The sequence below is a fragment of the Equus caballus genome, chromosome 8 (assembly GCF_041296265.1).
Source record: "Equus caballus isolate H_3958 breed thoroughbred chromosome 8, TB-T2T, whole genome shotgun sequence".
Lineage (NCBI taxonomy): Eukaryota > Metazoa > Chordata > Mammalia > Perissodactyla > Equidae > Equus > Equus caballus.
In genome coordinates this window covers 28,116,260-28,132,697 of record NC_091691.1, presented here as the reverse complement: position 1 = coordinate 28,132,697, position 16,438 = coordinate 28,116,260, and the positions used below count along the sequence as shown (strand labels likewise).

Genomic DNA, 16,438 nt, shown 5'->3' with positions numbered 1-16,438 from the left:
TCTTTTCTCATGGGTCACCAGCCAAAGGGACTGATATGAAGTGTCTTGAAAACTATTGCTTCATATATATTTTGTTTTTGAGTGTTTCACGAAGAGGGTAAAGTCATCCACATTACTCCACCCTGGCTTGAAGGAGAAGTGTTCTCATCATAATTGCACAAAAGCAAACTGCCTTTGCTACTAGAGTTATAATGTCTTGAGTACAGGAACCGTACCTGAATTGTTCAGCAATATGCATCCTAACTCAGTGGAGGGCCTGACCCACGATAGGTACTCAATATTTAAAAATCAAATAAATAATGAATAAGAGAATAAATGATAGCACATCTGTTTGGGCATTTAAAATGGTTGATTAAAGATACTAGTTTATAGAGTCTAACCTATCATTACTGATTTAGGTGAGGATTCAAGTGGATAGACATCTGCAGTTTTAGCCACCCTGGCATCCTCTTTACTTTCTCCTGATAACAGCACACTAACCTCCTGCGGCAGACTGTCCCTTCCCCATTCTCAGTCCATGTGACAGAAGTGGGAGCAATGCCACTGCCAGGTCCAAGGGTAGCCCTGAAACCCAGGATAAACAATCAATGCATCCCATCCTATCATCACAGTTCAGAGAGAGACACGTGGCTCAACTGGATCTGTGAATCCAAACCTCATCTTTCTAGTAATTATTGAAACAGAAAAGCTTTGTTTTTGCTAAGTATATTGAACTGGCTGAATGGAAGCTTGGAGCTTCTAGGGGCTCAACTTCCAAATGCAAGGATAAATAATAAACTCAGAAAGATGAGCAAAAAGAGATCCTAATGGCATTATTTCAACACCTGGATCCATGTGGATTTCCTGTCATGTGAGTTAATGAATTTCCCCTGTGCATTAAGCCAGTTTTACTCAGGTTTCTGTCATGTGCAGTCTTAAATAATATACTCATAAAGCTAGAGTATATTATGAGGTAATACATAAACTGTTTCTGAAACATTTTGTATATATAGTGAAGGGTAAGGTGATTGAAGAGAAGTAGCAATCAAAGTGGGTGTATCAGTTAGCCATTGCTGAATAACAAAAGATCCCTCAAACAGATAGCATGAATAGTAAGCATCTCTTACCATGCTCACAGGTCTTCACATCAGCCAGAGCAGCTTTGAGCCCGCAGGTCTGTGCCTCTGTGGGTCAGCTGAAGATGCACATAAACTTTGACCTAGTAATTTCATTCCTAGGTATCCTCAAAGGTACACAAGGGAACAGGTACACAACGTTCATCTAAGCAATAACCCCACTGCCAAGCTACCTGGATGCATTGAGTTTCCAGGCAAGGAGTCTGTCAGCTGACTTCCTTTACCTCTGGCTTGGCATTAGCTGTCAGAACACTTTCAAATTTGCTTTGTTTTTCTAATCTCTTCTCTCCTCCTTTATAATCACATGGTTTTCATCTTCATTTCCTCACAATAAGTGTGCCTCAAAATATTTTACATTAAGACTTTTTCTGCCTTTCTAACCCAATGTGCTGGGGCTTTGCATTTAACAGCTTTTAAAATTCTTATCACAGTATTTCAGGCGGCCTGTATGGTATATTCTATTAAAACGATTCCAGCCCAGGTTGTCACAATTCAGAGATTACAGCTTCTGCAGGATGTTTTGTTAGGAATATATTCATATATTCGCTTTGTTAGCCATCAGACACATCCCATAAGCCTGCATTTAATATCTCATTTGATAGAATAATTCAACAAAAGGGATGAAATAAGCAATACTTATTAATATTACAGACTGGATTTTACAGTTATATTATCTAGTCACACACTGTCATCCAAGCGCAAACGTTTCGCGTTTCTTGCTCTGCAGGCAAGGACAAATGGCAAAAGGAAGTGACAGAGGAAGGGAGAAGGAGGCAGGAAATGTGGGAGCTTCTCTTAATTATGCAACTCTGATTATATAATTACTTTTTCTCATACACTCTTTCCTATCTCTTCCAAAAAGAATGCAAAATTTATTCTTGCGAAAGTGATAAACACCATCTGTGTTGTTCTTTGAGCTTGAAAACATCACTACTTGATCAAATAGTTTGAGAAAATAGATGCCCTATGTAAAATCCACAGATACCACGATCAGTTACCCAGGCAGTATTTTCCAAGGGCGCAGAGTTGGAAAATCACAGTTGGACCCCTCAGGCACAAAATCTGCATTGGTAAGACAGTGGGGACAGCCTGGCCACCTCTTGTTTCTGTCTTCCAAGCATCTTTCCAATGGGCACCTCTCTGCTGCTCTCTGAGCCCAGATGGGGTCCATTTGCCCCCCGCTTCCAGGGTTGGCTACAGTGGTTGGTTCTGGGTGGGTTCATGATCCAAGTTACCCCAAACTAAGCCAGTGATGACCACTCCCAGGACTTGTGCTGGACCTGACGGGGAAAAGCATTGTGGTCCTGAGGTGACCAGTCAGCCAGATAGACACTGGGAGATAGTGGTGGCCAACCTGCCACCAGGAGGGATGAGCCTGACAGAGATAATCCCAGTCCAGAAGAAAGGCAAGAGGCAGGCTATGCTTGAGCATCTGGATCCAGACACCCCTGTACCAGTCCACCCCTGAACTTCTCCACATGCAGGAGGAAACTAGGTCTCCTTTTTGGCTTAGTCTTCATTAGAACAGTACCTAACGGCATCAGGTGGACAAATGCACCCTGGCAACCAAGAGGAAGTCCTCCAGTGGGGACACACACACAGGGCCCCAGTGCAAAACGGAATCAAACAGATGCCACCTTTGAGAGAGAGAATGACTTGGCTACCTATCCAGCAGGCATTCTCTCATACTTCATCCTTGGTAACAGGACTTGCTCCCAACTACAACTCCTAAAAATGTCAAAGACTCACCCTACCAAACTCCTCTGAATTCAGGACCCACTGTGGACCAATGGGATCTGAAGGGAAGACTACTGGCAGGGCTAGTGGAAAGGTTTTCCTCCCTGGTAAAGAGCTATACATGAGGAGAAACATCCTTCTTCCTGCCTTTGGATATAGCTGGGTGAGTTTGTGATGTCTGGAAGAGCTGCAGCTACCTTGTGATCATGAGAAACAAGCTGGAGAATGACAACCAGTGCCTGGGGTATCATGGAGAGGAAAAACAAACATCTGAATGACATAGTGTGCCACTGGATTAACAAAATATGGAACCAGACATTTCTGTTCTTCTTGTTATGAATTATAATAACTTCTATAATTTCAGCCACTTTGGGGTGGTATTTTACTAATGGCAGCTGACATCATCGGAAGTAATACACAAATCTCACACCCTCTCCATGTATTTGCAACTGAGGCTTAGGGAATGTTCATTGAGTGTGTGCAGATTTCCAAAAGTCCCATATGGCATGACAGAGTTGCATCATGAAATCCTTTCTCAGTGGTGTAATGGAGCGTTGAGTTTGGGAATGTTGAGTTTGGAATCACCTAGGTTCCTGAATATCTTGATCAACCACTATCTGCTTAGAAGGTTTTGACCACTCAACCTCAGTCACTTCTTACTCATTGAGAGAGAGCTTTTAAAGCAGACAGAAAATGATCCCACACAAGGTTTGTTGGGGTCATCACGAACACAGTCCTCACTGCACACTTCCACTAGAAAAGGAAGTCCTAGCCAATCCCTCATGCTCTCACTCACTCACCCACTCGCTGATTCTTTCATTAAACAAGCACTCATCAGCACCTTCTTTGTGCTTAACATTGTAGAACTCAAGTATTTTAAGGATTGAAGAAGAAGAAAAAGGGAACTTTAAGGCTCTGTCACAATGACATAGCTCTGCTGTTGGAGCAGGAACATAGCCAGAGAAGATATAAATGAAAAGGTGTGGCTGTTTTCCAATAAAAATTTATTTACAAAACAGATAATGGGCCAGATTTGGCCCACAGCTATAGTTTTATGACCCTTGATCTAAGAAAAAGGAAGTTTCTGCACTTCTTATGTGAAGGCTCCCAGATAGATGAGGCTGTGGGGAGGAGCGTCTCTGTACGTTGATGGTGACCCCTTGGCCCTGTATCACCAAAGTGGAAAGGAAGAAAAAGACAAAGACAGAATCACTAATGGGACTCTTGGAAACTGAGTTAGGTCAACAAGCAGTTTACAAATGAGCAATATAAATTCTGACCTCCATTTGGTTTGAAATGTCACATTCCTTCTGGGAACTGCCAACAAATTACTCTGCGAGATCCAAGGATAATTATCATTCTGGAGTGCTGGCAAGTTACAAATGAGTTTAAGGTGTTATTTGCTTGAATGATAATTTGCAGTGTATTTAAATGGACTTTCATTCCTTCCTCTCTCACTCAGAGTTTGCCTCCTCTGAGAAGCCATGACTCAGGGCTCCCACGTCCCCTTTCTAATTCTCGTGCCCTCTTCTCCATGGTTGGATAGATCAGCCAAGGAATCTGAACCTCTGCCTCATTTGGGCCTCTAAGCCCTGTGGCTGCGGACACAGGATCCACCAAAATCCAAGTACAGAAAAGCTTTGGGCGAAAATGGTTTTCTCCCACAAAGGAATTAATTCCTAGACCCCCACAGCGAGCTTGAAGGGATGAAAACTTACTCTGAGGATGAACCATGAAGCTGAGGAGACAAAGAACCCAGGAGACGCCTGAGCTGTTTACACAGTGCCACAAACCATCAGGATGGTGGGAAGCCCATCTCAGAGCCGGGGGCCCCCTCACATGCTGTGTGGTTGAGGGACAGCCTCTCCAGGGGGAATCTCTCTCCTGTGCTGCCATCTTGGAGAGCGGAAACCCCACCCAGTTTAAAGGCTTCCCCAGAAGAACCAGCCAAGAGCCTCTGCTTGCATCTCAGATCTTGTCATGCCGCCGTACTCTCTGCTGGAAATGTGATTTTTTTGCTAGGCATGTCAGTGGTGGGGACAAAATCAGGATTCTGTAAGCAAAGGACAGAATTAAAAAGACTGATAATAAGAGTTGCTGAGAATGAGGAGCAGCTTGAGCTCTCCTGGATCATTAGTCATAAAACGGTACAACGACTTGCAGAAAAGCTTGGTAGTTCCTGGAAAACTTAAACCTATACTTATTATATGACCCAACACATCTGCTCTCGGCAAAGGAAGATTGCACATGAATGTGTATAGCAGCTTTGTTCATAACAGCGCAAACCTGGAAACCATGCAAACGTGATCAACCGGTGAGAGAGAAACGGGGGTGGGGGGAGGGGTATCTATTACCAGCAATAAGACGCTTCTCAGCAATAAAAAGGAGTATTATTACTCCTATTACTACAGAGCCACGTAACCACAGGCAGGAACCCCACAAACACTTGCTGATGGAAAGAAGTCAGACACACGTGCTGCGTGATCTTCTAGAAAGGACAAATCCAGCTTGCAGTGACAGAGAGAAAAGGAGTGTGTGCCTGAGTCTCCAGTTCGTGGGCGTATTGATTAAGAAGGAGAAAGAGGGAAATTTTGGGGGTGATGGCAATATTCTGCATCTCGACTGTGATGGTAGGTACATAGGTATATATATATTTGTCAAAATACATCAAACTATACATTGAAATGGGTATGCTTTAATGCATTTAATTACCTCTCCATAAAGCTTATTTTCTTCAAAAGATCCATATATTTGCTGAACGGAAAATACGCAGCACATTATGATAGCACAGCACAGATACGACATTTATCAGCATCTACAGCACTTCCACCATCATCTAGTCCAGCTGTCATCTTCCACCTGGATAACTGTCAGAATCCTCCACTGACAGCCCTACATATAGTCTTGGAGACTTGGTGCCTCATCTCTCTTAGTAGCCAAGGTGAGCCTTTAAAACCCTGAAACAAATCATGTCACTCCTTGGCTTAAAACCCTCTGAACACTCCCTCTAGGTAAGAATAAAATTTGAAGTTCTTTCCTTGGTATATCAAACAGGATTATGCTCAGCTGTGAGTCACACGAGGACCCCAAAATGCAGGGCCTTAAACAAGAGAGAAGTTTATTTCTCTCTCAAGATAGTGAAATCTAAAGGTTATTAGCCCAGGGCTAGTATCAGAGGCCCAGGCACTCTTCTCTTGTTGCTCCACTGTGCAAAGCTTCCATTCCTAAGGTCACCTCATGGTCCAAGATAGATGCTGGGGCTCCAGCCATTATATCCATGTTCTAGCTGTCAGAAAATAGGAAGGCATACCTCCTCCCATTAAAAGCACTTAAGGGAAATTTCAAGCACCATGACCACTGACATATCATAAGTTAGTCAAAAAGCCATACATACGTGAAAGGGAAAAAATGTTAGAAAATATAGTCATTATTCTGCTCAGCTAAACATCAGGATTTCTATGCATGAGGAAGGTAAGGCGGAATAGATACTGGAGAACTCCAGCCTCAGCCACATGCCCATCAGGGGCTGCATGGGTTCCCCCTCCCTGATCCCACTTCCCCTCACTCTTCTCTTCCTTCCTCTGCTCCAGCCGCCTGTCCTTCTTGCTGCTCCCAACACAGCAAGCTTATTCCATTGTCATGGGCCCTGCCCTGTCTGAACAGCTCCTCCCAAGGAGGTGTTCCCAGCCTTCCTCTCTCAGCCCTCAGGACCAGCCCATCTAACATGGCTCAGAGTCTTTCACTGTTCCCTCCCCCGGCTTCGGCTTCCTTCTGCACACTGATCCTGGAGATCTGCTTTGCCTTTTCAAGTTGACAGAAAAGAAATCTGTCCCCTCCTCCCCAGCCCACTCCTGCATACCTGGAGTTCCAGGGAGAAAGGGGCACTATTTTAAAAGAGTAGATAAAATGTTTGTGAAAAACTAGGTGTAGTGGGGCTGTATGGAAATGTGGCACTTCAAAGAAGGGGGATTTCCAGGGAATTCCTGGCTATGCCTAGTGACTTTGGGAAAGCAAAACTTTTTAATGTCACTTAGCAACTGTCCTTCGGATGCGGTTACAGGCCAGCTTCAAGAGCCTGAGGCAGAAAGGCTCGGGGGAGAGAAGTGGCTCTCACCACGTGCTCTTGGCTTCCAAGACTCAGCCCATCCTGGACTGAAGGGGCAGCAAGAGGAGACGCTGGGCGCCCGCGGTGGAGTTGAAGCCCAGGGCCCGGCGCGCTCGGAGCCCGGATCCACAGCCCCTTCAACTCAGCGTAGGCGGCGTTCTTCCTTTTTCTGCACTTGACCGGAACCCCGAGACCCCGGACAAGGGCCTGTGTCCTGCGAGGAAGGGCGCCCTATGCCAACTGCTCCTGGGACCCAGACGCTGATCCCTCCCCTCCATCCTCTGGTCACCCGGGCCCTGGTGCCGCTCAGTTCACGTGACCAACCGGACCCCATGTGCACGCAATAAAAATAGCAATTGTCATAATACCAGCTGGCCTCCTCGGGAACGCTCCAGGCGCTGTGCTGTGCGCCAACGGGCCCCTCCAATTCCCTCCACTCCGAGAGACCGTACATTCCCGCGCTGGAGAGGAGGAAGCCCAGTTCTGTTCCGGAGACTCGAACCCACCTCTCCCAGACAGGCGCCAGCCCCTCCGAGCCCCACATTCTCCACCCGCCACCCCAGACTGCTTTGAAACCAATTTCCGGTGCCCGCGGGGTGGTCCCAGATTCCTGATAGGAGAAAGTGCCTTTCTCCGTGGGCCAAGATCCACTCTTGGGCCCCATGGTGAGAGGCAGAGGGACGCAAAAGACTGGGCTCCCTACTGCTGGATCGCCAGCCCCACAATTCAAGCAAAAGGGCGGTGCAGTGGGACCCCACAGGTGTAGGAATGGACGCACAGTTATACACTCCATCTTCCATCCTCACAGGTTGACTGAGCAGGGGGCCGGGCAGGGACCCCACGCTTGGGGCAAAGATGAACAAGAAGCGGGGATAGTTCTATCCCCAGTACTACAGCTGGGCCGACCTGGGGGCAGGAGGTGGACAGATCAAAGGAACCTTTCCCTTAGCCACGCCCCCTTATTAATTGTGGGGCTGCACCAAGGACACGCGGGACCTGTCAGACCGCCCCAAACGCCCCACGACTCCCAAGAGTATCTGCCCATCCAGGCAGGAGGAGCTGCGCACTGGCGCTCCCAGTGCGCCCTGCCGTCTCCCCAGGTCCCCTAGACGAACTCCTGCCTTACCTCTGCCCGGAGGCGCCGGGTACAGCCCCCGACCGCGTCCTCGGAGCGCATCCTGCGTCCCCCCCGGCACCCCGCGGGCTGCCCCAAGCCCCGGGGCCACCCCGGCTGCGGCTCCGATGTCCGGTACTGCCGATCCTCCCCGCGGTGGCTCCTGATCCACCACCGCCGGCGCTCCAGCGGCCACCATTACTCGGCTGGGTTAACAGTCCGGGCGCCTCAGACGGGATCGCCCCAGCCCCGCCCCAACCCCTTCCAGGTCCACCCGGCCCACCTGAGCTCCGCCCCAGTCCCGCCCCGCCCCCTGCGCGGATCTCTTCTAAGCCCCACCCAGCCCACCTGTGCCCCGCCTCAGCCCCATCTCAGGCCCCTCCCAGCCCACCTGTGCCCCGCCTCGCTCCCGCCTCGCCATCACAGGCTGAGCTCCGCCCCCAGCCCCACCCAGCCCACCTGAGCTCCACCCCCGGCCCGCTGTCCTCTGAGGTCCGCACCGCCCTCAGTGCCCCGCCCAGTTCCCGCTCCTGGTCCCCTCGGCCTCCGGACAACACGCCTCTCCCCACCTCCTGCCCGACTCCACCTCCGGAACCGCCCCTTCTCCCTTGGCCACATCTCTTCCCCTCCGGCCCCGCCCCGCCGGCCTGGTCTGGGGCCCCCACCCCGTGGAGCGCCAGGAGCGCAGCAGGAGACAGCGCGGGATGGAAGTGGTGGTGCAGAAGGAAGATGCAGAGGGCAGGACGCGGCGCCTCCGGGGGCGTCCTCTCCTTGGCCCGAGAAACTTCAACGTGGCGACCCCCTCCTCCACGATCTGCGTCGCAGCCCTAGTGGCTTCTGCCCAGATCCGCAAGGACTCAGACGCGCAGAGGGCTCCTGCCACCCTCCCGCGGCCCTGTGGGGCCAGTGGTCAGCACTCCCCAACCCCAGCTTTCGGGTCACATCCCGCTCTTATCTTGGGAGCAGGGAACGTGTAGGATTAAAAATCCCCTGCTGTTTATTATAGAAAGATCTATAGTTACGTTTTTAAACGGGAAAATCAAGATGCAAAACTAGTTGATATGTATGCGTACATACACATCACACCAGAAACTGCTAACCGGGATCCTCGGGGAAGGGACTGGGACATGGGGATAGGAGAAAAATTATTTTAACTCCATGTTCTTTCTGTACTGTTTATTTTCTTAATGTGCATGTATTGTCACGGAAACAAGCAAACAAAAAAAATGAGTACCCCGCGGAGGCCCTGAGAGAGTCTGAACTCCCAGATGGCAGGATTCTGTCACCTTCCCAGCAAATACAGGTAAGAAGGACAGATGGACAGTCAGGGGCCGTCCCCCCCCCAACCTCACCACCACGCCGGCAGCGCTGGCAGTCCCCTCGGCCCACTCCTCACCCCAGGGCTCCGGGTTCTGTGCTCAGCCCGAGCTGGCTCAGTCGAATATCAGAAGGGCGGCTTGACCTTTTCATGTGTCACCATCGGCCCTGGTTACTAGAAAACCCCCCGAGAATCCTGATCCCAAATGCTTTGAAACAAACAAACAAGAAAAGTACAGATTGATCGAATGAGAAGAAGCGATAGAGAAATCCAGAAGGACTGCACACCCATTCCTTTTTTCCCCAGGACTGACCCTAATAGAAGAACAGGAGCCAAGCCTGGGGCTGGGAGAGCGTTTTGAAGAGCTCGCTTCAGCAGCGCGGGCCTCTCCCAGCTCTGTGGGGCTGGGGTCCTGGACCAGGCTGGGAGAGGAAGAATCAGGGGTGTTCTCAGTCCCTCCTGCTTGGTGATGTCAGAGGGAGAAGGACACAAGGGACCCCTGGTGGCAGCCGTCCCTTGTCGTTCCAAGGACACTTGTTGTCCACTCTGGTGGGAGCCCACAGAGGAGCAGGCTGGGGTGGGGCACTGACTTGATGCTGGGTCACCTGAGGGTGGGGTCACATGCTCTGGCCACTTTTCACTGCCCTCCCATCATGCTCAAACTCAGCCCCAGATGGACCTTTCACTTCTTATACAGGACTGCTGCTGGGCCCTTGTGACTAAAACTTGGCAGTTCTGACGGAATCCAGCCATTGGGACTTTCCCGACGTGGCTCTTGTTTCCCTGTGATTAAGAGTTTTATCTCACCCAGGGCACAGCGAGAGCTGTTTCTTATTTAAAAAGGTAGAGTGTGCTGCTTGGGGTGGCCCAGACTTGCTCTAGGATTCCAAGAGCCTGTCCTGTGACTCTCCCACTGGGACTTCCATCAGCTTCACGCCGTCCCTTTCTCCCCATGGACACCTCAACACCGTGGAGTCTGCCTGATGGTTTGGCCCAAACATTACGTTTGATTGCACCAACCCCTGGACTGACTGCAGTGCCCTTTACCCACCCAAATCCAGCAGCCTTGCAGTCACGTGGTGGATGGGCTGGAGTAATACTCCTGGGAGTGAAAGGTGTTCCCTCTGGACCCCAAAGAGGCCCACCAGGCACTGTGCTTCCCTCACTGTGGTATGGGATGAGGTGGCTTGCTGTTCACGTCAGAGAGGATACCCTGCAAGGCTGTGACCACTGAAGTTAGAGTCCCCGAAGCTTCCTGCCCGCCGGAGCACCTGTCCTTCCAATGCCTCTAGTGCACTAGCCACCTGGTTACTTGTTCTGTCCGATCAGCCTGGTGTCATTGATGGAGTGGATCCATGGCATCTTCAGTGGGATGTCCAGGCAGGCCAGGTCTGGGGGCTGTATTTTCACAGCGAGAAGGAGTGTTAATCTAGTCCGGAAAGAGCTCTGTAAGTTCATATTGCTGTCCATCCACGTGAATACAAAGATTCGTGTGTGTGCACGCATATGTGTGTGTGCTGGGTTGCCATGCAAAATCTATTTAAAAATGTATGCCCAACCTTTACAGTCTGTACACAGCAGGAGAATCCTTGCATCCTTGGGTATGTGTATCTTTAAGTTTCTGTGTTGCCAAATTGCTCTCCAGAATATTTGCACCAATAGGCAAGTTGCATTTGAGGTCAGAGGTTTCTTTACTTTCTGAAATGAGAGGATTTTCCAGAAGGTAGTGCTTGTATATCTTATTTTGGGGTGACATACATCTGGCTTGGTTTTATAGATCTGCAGTTGGTGTCTTGTTTTCCAGAGAAGCACTCATCTTTATGGCTCACCATTTAATTTCTCTGCTGTCAAGAGGCAGAATTAAGTTGTTCCTCTTTTTAAAAGAATGATCTAAGTAGGGAATAATGAATGCAAAATGCTGCAGTTAAACATCAGCAGATAAGCTGATGGATCGGCTGTCACTTAGATTATGCTGTAAACGGAAAGAAAGTAATATTTAATCATTTGCAAAAAACAAAAACAGTGGTGATGGATTTGGTGTACTTTGACTCTGAGTGACTCATTGCAGCAAACTGTTATTTTCCAGTTAGTGGAGGGAATTAAAAGGGCAAAGCAGAGAAAAGCCATTGCTTTCCAGAGCATGCCAGGTCTCCTCCACTGCTGAAACATAGGAACCGTGGCGAGTTAACTGTCATGGGCTGACTGGTGTCCTTCCCAAATACATATACTCAAGTCCTAACCCCTAGGACCCCAGAATGGGTCTTTATTTGGAGACAGGGACTTTAAATGAGTAATTAAGGTAAGATGAGGTCGTGTGAATGGTTCCTAATCCAATGTGACCAGTACCTTTAAAAGACGAAGAAGTGCAGACCCAGATGCACACCAAGGGAAGACGCTGTGAAGACACGGAAAAGACAGCCGTCAACAAGCCAACAAGAGAGGCCCCGAAGGAAAGCAGCCCTGCCTGCAGGACTCTTCCCTTGCCTTTCCCAGCTTCTGGCGGCTCCTGGCATTCTGTGGCTGTGGCAGCATTGCTCCAGTCTCTGCCTTCATGTCCACATGGCCTTGCCCTCTCTCATCTCTGTGTCTTCTCCTCTTCTTTAAGGACACTTGTTATAGGATTTAGGGCCCACTTGGCTAATCCAGGATGAGTGCATCTTAAGATCCTTCACTTACCTACGTCTGCAAAGACTCGTTTTCCAAATGAGGTCACATTCATTGGTTCCAAGTGGATATATCTTTTGGAAAGTCACCATTTGGTCCACTGCAGGGCCCACTGGATAATTCAGTGTTACCTCCTCACCTCAAGATCCTTAATTTGATTAAATCGGCAAAGATTTTGTTTCTGGAGAAGGTCACATTTGCAGGGTCTTGGGATTAGGGTACGGAATGGCTTTGGGAGTCATTATCAGTGCATCACACTACCCAACAGGGCTGTCATGGGGATGAAACTTTTCCTATGCAAAGTGCTTCCAACAGTGTCTGGCGCTGAGTAAGTGACCTGTAAATATTGCCTAAATTAATATCTTTGTTATCCACACCTGGATCAGCAGTGGGGGGAAGACAGACCAAGAGAGTGGTGAGTTTCAGGATAAATGAGAAAGCACATTTCTTTGTAACAAAGAAGAATATTCCCATATGATTAATATGCAGACGAAAGGTTTCCATGTTGTAAGAACCAATTTAAAACACCTATTAGGAATAGTCCTTAGTACCACGGTGATAAATTTCACAGAGAAGATGTATGATGAAAAACGTAATGACCCGGTAAAAAGGCTTAGATTTAACAGGGTTTCTTTCTAAATGCAAATAAGCCAAGTGTGGCTTTTGTGACCCATGCTAGTGCGTCACACCAGCGGTGGTCTCACTCCCTGAGGGTGTCTGCCGGCCCTTCGGGCATTTGAGACGCCCTCACACCCTTGCACACCCCACCCACCACTGGGCCGTGTGGAAGCCGCTGAGTGCGCTCTGGAGAGACGCTCTCAGATCCTGGGAAAAGGGGCTTTTTCAGAGGCAGGTGTAACCTGGGTGTGAAGGCAGAGAGCTGGGGTCCGTGGTGGCTCCTCCTTCTCTGCTCAGCTGTGTGACTTTAGTCGGGTGACAGACTCTCTCTGAACCTCTTCTGTAAAATGAGAATTTCTTTGCAGGCTCACCGTGGGAAATAAAATATAAAGAGCAGTCTAGCCTGTTAAACATTGTTCTCCTAAACGGTTTCTTCCCTCTGCAGAAATCCACTCTGAAGAATTGAACCCAAGCGCAGTGTTGTTTGCTTCTTTTAAATTTCTTCCTCAACCATGAGGGCAAAATGGATTTTTTAAAACTGAAAGCACACTATTAGGTGAATGAAAATAGATCCTCAAGGATATTTTCATGCTGTATTTTGTTTTTCTTCCCAGAAACCCCTTTTCATTATAATTTTACCTGCTTCAAAGGCAACAACAAAATAAAGTAATTGCTTTGTCAGAGCCCAGACCACAGCAGAGTCGGCCCTCCGTGAGAATCTCCTCAGAGAGGCTGAAGCAGTTCTGGGGGGGAGGGAGGACCAAGTGTCGGATGGGGGCCTGCGACACCCAAGCCGAGACCACCGGAGCTGTTTCTCTGAGGCCCCTTCTGATCATCCTGTGTAAGATCATGGTCTGTCCTGTGAACAGAGTGGAGTTTCTGACAAACAGAAATATGTATCTTCCCGTGACATCTACGATTAAGTTTCGACCAATGGTGAGTGAGCTGAATGAAGGAGATCTGGGGGTCAGGGTGGGCCTCTGGTCGTCTTTTGGCAGTTCTTAGACACTAGTCAGTCCCTACAGGTTATGAACGAGCGGGTTGTGTAGTAAGAAATTCGGTCACTTAACCTTGCCCAGAGAGAGGTCTGACCTTTGCCCTCTGCTTCTGGGAGGTAATCTGCGTCATGCCCAGTTATCAGGAGTATCTTCTTTTGGGGCAATGACTGGCCACACTGGCTCTTAGAGTGGGGCCAGCTACACCCATTGATTCTAGAATGGGGGCTACCCATGCCAGAAAGACCAGCCCAGGGACTCAGGGTTGGCCTTTGGGTCACACAGTGTCATCGGTTGACTGGAGTCTGAGTTCAATGACTCATGCCTCCAGGATGGAGCCCCAGTAAAACATGAACTCTGAGGCTCGAGAGCTTCCCTGGGTGGCAGTACTCCTATGTATTGTCACGCGCTGATAGTGGGAGGGCAACGTGTCCGGACTCCACAGGAGAGGACAACGAGCTCGTCTGGGACCCTCCAGCGTCCCCTGCATCTCCCCTCTGCCTGATTTTGATCTGATTCCCTTCCCTTTAATAAACCACGACCACAAGGAGAGGAGCTGCAGTGAACTCTGTGAGCCCTTCAAGCACATTGCTGAATCTGAGAATGGTTTGGGGGACCCTCGAACACGTGGTTGGTATCAGAAGTGAGGATGGGGGGCTGTCCCTGTGGCCAAGTGGGTAAGCTTTTGCACTTTGCTTTGACAGCCTGGGGTTCACCAGTTCAGATCCTGGGCACTGACCTAGCACCATGCTGTGGCAGCGTCCCACATGGCACAACTAGAAGGACCTACAATTAGAATATACAACTGTGTACTGGGGTTTTGGGGAGGAAAAAAAAGAGGAAGATTGGCAACAGATGTTAGCTCAGGGCCAATCTTCCTCACCAAAAAAAAAAAGGAAAGAAAGTAAGTGAGGGTGGTAGTGTGGAGGGGTGTGTGCCCCCTACACTTGGCTGTAGGCTCTAAACTTTGCAGTTTGCCTAAATGTAGGCAAAGGCCAAGTGTTGGGTGTGTCTCTCCAGTTCCTCCCTTTCCAGGGCACATCCAGATTTTCATTTATAATCGTGCTTCTCGTACATGCTGTCAGCACCTCAAATCGCGGGGGCCTTTCCTGCTGGGAGGTCGTGGTGGGAACTAGGCGTCTCTGCAGCATTTCAGGGGGCTGCGTCTGCCTCGGGTGATGCTCTCTCGGCTGCTTCTATTGATTTTCTCCTCCAGGGTGGAGCGCGGGCTTCTCTTGGTTGTCCTTTGAGTCACCGCGGCAGGAGACCCGGGTGTGCGGTGGAGGACGGCGCCTGCGGTCCAGGAGCAGCCCCCGCTGTCCAGCTGTGGGGGAGGGCGGGCTGGTGGTGATGTTCAGGTCTGTCAGGGAAGCATTTCTGAGGGTTCCGTGGCTGTGAACTTTCTTTCTTTGTGCAGGGATGGGGGGGCTGTAGGGTGACCCCTTTCTCTGTGACCTCCAGCCGAGCCGGAGGACTTCCTGAGGGTGGGGAGGGGGCGCTGGCTGGGGCTCCTCTGTGATTACCTGGCCGTCCCTGAAAGACCCTTAAGCGGCCATTCTGGGATCCCCATCCCCGCAGGGGAGCACGGACTGGAGTCCTGGTCTAGGAGAGCTCGGGAGCTGGGCAGCAGTCATGGCGGTGGGTACTTTTCCGCTCTGTTTTCTTGGTAACAGTTCTTTCTTAAGCTAGGAAGTGAATTTATCTTAAATTGGAGTGGAAACAACTTACAATGAAACATTTGCAATTAAAGTATGTTTATCACTAAGATAGTCACATTTTTCTTTTTGAACAGTGCCATTGACGCTAAATATACCACTGAAACTGTAAGAGAAATATCTATTACCTGTTAATAATGGCTATTTTTATTCTATTTATTTCCTCTAGAGCCTTTGTCACAATAAAATAGACGAGAATTGTGCACTGTGAAATTGAGCTGAATTGGGAAGAGCAGGGTTCATAGAAAGCATTTTCACTCCCTGTAGGAGTTTATTGAATTTCTTTTCATCGATTGAGAAAAGTTTCCTCTATTTATGGTGTTTGCTGGTTTGGGGAAATATCTTTTCTTCGCTATAAATCCTCTCAACTCTTTGAAGATGAAGTTAGGTAATTACCTTCATTTGCCTGTAAAATTTTAGGATCTGTAATCAGATCAAATATTCCCAATTATTGGCATAATATCTCTCTTTTATGCGTGCTTTGTATTTGGAATGTTTTTGCTTTATTTTACTTGTGCAATTCTAAAAGTAATACAAGGCACCATGTGACCTGGAATGACACTCTTGGTCATTTACTCCAGGGAAATGAACACTTATGTGCACACAAAATCCTGTATGTGGATACTCAGAGCAGCTTTATGAGTAACAGCCAAATCAGATGTCCTTCAATGGGTGAGTGGTTAAATATAGCAGTGGTACATCACGTCATGGAATACTACACAGCAATAAAAAGGGGAAAGCTGTCCATATACACATCCATTTAAAAGAATGTCCAGAAATTATGCTGAATCAAAAAATTCAATCTCAAAGTGTTCCACACTGAATGGTTCCTTTTATATAGTATTCTTGAAAGGACAAAATTACAGGGGAGGAGAACAGATTAGCGGTCCCCAGGAGTTAGGGACAGGCGAGGGTGGGGGAGGCTGGGAAGGAGGTGGCATCTCCATAAAAAGGAGCATGCTTGTGCCGACGAAGGTGTTCTTGGATGTGGTGGTGGTTACACAGAGTTACACACGGGGAACAATTGCGTAGAACGAAATACTCAAAGACACGCAAG

The 16,438-nt window shown here is 48.7% G+C and overlaps 1 long non-coding RNA gene across 1 annotated transcript; it reads right to left on the bottom strand.

Moving 5' to 3' along the window:
- Positions 1–3,833: 3,833 nt before the first annotated feature.
- Positions 3,834–7,258, bottom strand: LOC138925357 (uncharacterized). The gene is made up of 3 exons (XR_011441392.1): positions 6,967–7,258; positions 4,133–4,905; positions 3,834–4,018 (listed from the first exon to the last, which is right to left on the bottom strand). It is a non-coding gene; the product is annotated as an uncharacterized lncRNA (long non-coding RNA).
- Positions 7,259–16,438: the final 9,180 nt, after the last annotated feature.